Raw genomic sequence first — 3,017 nt, forward strand, 5'->3', positions numbered from 1 at the left:
ATTAACGCAATTAACTGACAACAGTTATGGGGCGTTAATGTAGCGATCGCCATGAAAAAATTCTCTAGAAGCGATATATCTGAATATCATTACTTTGTGTTTGACTAGGTGTCCGTAGCGGATTATTGAACGGCTAAATAGATAAACTTTTAACAGATATAAAAGTTGGATATCGAATATGTCTTATTGTCTAACGCAGGGCAGTCCAAAGTATAGATTACTAGAGACTAATAATTATATCTCCCGCGACATGTTTCTAATCCATCACAATTACGCAAACTCGCTATTGGTATATTTTGGAAATATTACATTATTTTATTTATTTTTGTCTTTTTTTAAATTAAGTTTTGTTTTCGTATCTGGTTTAGACAGCCCAGATTTAATATATTAAAGCTTTCTTAGCTTAAAAATTTTAAGATTACTTACAGTTCATAAGGAATCATGGATTTTATGAATGTGTGTTATATTTTCTCCTTTCTCATTATGAACTGAAAAGCATCAACGCAATATTTATTATTTATATACTTATATGTTGTGATCGCAAGGCTGAAAATCTACAAATCTTTGCCTTATGCTTAAATTCTCGTAAATTTAGATCAGATCACTTAAGTTCTTAAAATAAGGAAGAATCATTTATTAGAAACAATGTAATACTAATTATATAATTCAATTCATGGTAGCAGAATCTGTATGACACAAATGTACGACTTGCTTTGTCCTGAATCTGTGGGACATAGCATCATATATATAATCCAGTAAATGGCATGAATGAATTGACATAACATTGATCTTATGTTTTAAGGGATTAATGTAGTTAAAATCAGGGAAACAATTTGTAATGAAGCCCTTACATTTAATACTCTGTGCTGATTTCAATCACTTAGGTATTAGGAGTAATAGTACGAAATCCTTTTCAATTGGAACATTTATTTAGAATTCAATAGAATGAGTATAGTTTTTTCTCTAATTTCACTTTCGATTCCTGGTATTTGTAAATTGAATTTGTCTTCCATTTGAAATTTGAAATTGAATGAATGTCACTTTCGTCTGTGTGAGGCACTGTGTGTGTCCCACTGTGCCGCCGCTCTTATCTTACACATTCCTGCAGCCCAATTTCACTGATTTATTTTCTATATTTTTGCAGGCTTATGCATGTTGACTCAAAATTTCATTTTTTTTAAGAATTTATTTATATTTTTTTTCTTATTCTTATTTTTTTTTTTTTGTTCAACTGCTCAGGTATTTCGCTTGCAGCGTTTGCTGATTGTCTCTGAGGTTGCAGTTAGCACTGCCGTTGCAGTCCAAATACTTCGGAAACTTCTCTTCCATGACAGTACTTTGCAGTTGGTGAAAAATAAAAATAAAAATAAAAACGGAAAGAAAAGGAAAGGAAAAGGAGTAGTAGTGCAAAAAAAAAAAATTAAAAAAATTAAGCCGCTTCAGTGGCGCATCAATTGTGTGCAACATGACAATTTTTGCATTTCAACTGTGGTTCCAGTTGCATTCAACCAACTCCATTTTTTGCCACTTTTTTTTGTTAATCTGCCAATACATTTTTTTATTTTTTATTTTGTTTATTCTTATATAGTTTATATTTCATTGCCCTTTTTCAGTTGTTAAGTTTTAATATTATTTTTAATACTCGTACTATTTTTTATTTGGAATGCGGTCTATAGTACTTAATATATTGAGCATTGGTGCTTCGATTTTAAATGCTTCTCTAACTTAGTTCTGTGGTGAATGCAATGGTGTCTGCTGCATTACACGACCGCATACCAAAGTGGCCCTTTGGACTTTATCATCATAAAAGCTACATATGTGCAAAGGCGGCAACTTCTGCACACTGACGCATGCACGCACATATGCACAAGTCAAATTTACTCACGTACGGTCCGATTTCTTTCTTGGGCTTTGATTTGGGCATTCGCATGATGCCCACTGCAGTGCAGATGATAATTACACTCGTTATCATGATCATCATTATTATGATTATTATATTAACGTTGCGTAAGATAATGACAGCAGTAATGATGGCTCTTGTGTTGACTGTCAGTTATTTTTCATTTAGCGGCGAAGTGACATGTGCTACAATTATTTTTTTCCTTGGAGGTTTAGTAGGACTATTGGATTTATGATTTATATGAAGAAAATGGAAATAGATATTAAGCACATATTTGAATCTGCAAAAGGAAAATACATTCGAAAGGAATAAACTTACAGTGTATTATTAGAACACTGTACTAACAATATAGAATTAAAATAAAAAATTTGAAGCAAAGTGTACTTGAGAAATCTATATAATAATCTATATATATAATATTAGATCTACTAACAATATAGAATTAAAATAAAAAATTTGAAGCAAAGTGTACTTGAGAAATATATATATATAAGAACTTGAGAAATCTATATAAATCTACTTTAAAAATAATCTCTGATATTGAGGTGGGTACAACTAAAAGCGATGGTAGGTCATGCAGTAAAAAATAATACATAATACTACCAACTTTATGTATTTGGGCAGTTACTATAATGTCTCTTCAAAATTAGACCATGAAACACAAGATGATACAAAGCTGTCAACATCTCATATTTGAGTACGTTAAAACTGGCAAAATACCACTCATATGAACATGTGACCAAGAGTGATTTGAAGATAACGAGTTAGTGAACTAACTTGGGAAGAAGAAAAGTCTTAACCCAATTCGTAAGAAATGAGCATTGAAAATGATGTTACACTCTACTGATCTTAGAAATATCAAGGTTTGCATAGTTATTGGCCGCTGTTAAAGTCAATTTAAAGAGCTAATTCAGGTCAACTGCAAAAATTGCAAGAAATTTCTCAGTCGATATAGATTAGAACGCAGTTTTATTAATAATAAAACATGTGAACATATAAAGACATGTTCCTGTTAATTTTTAACCTTGTGAGCGAGAGGCCGCCGATAACTGTAGGTTCTGTAAAATAGACAAAAAATCGGATTCAGTAGCTCCATCTAGTTTTCATCGAAACAAAT

This window comes from Teleopsis dalmanni, chromosome 1 (assembly GCF_002237135.1).
Source record: "Teleopsis dalmanni isolate 2A chromosome 1, ASM223713v2, whole genome shotgun sequence".
Classification (NCBI taxonomy): Eukaryota; Metazoa; Arthropoda; class Insecta; order Diptera; family Diopsidae; genus Teleopsis; species Teleopsis dalmanni.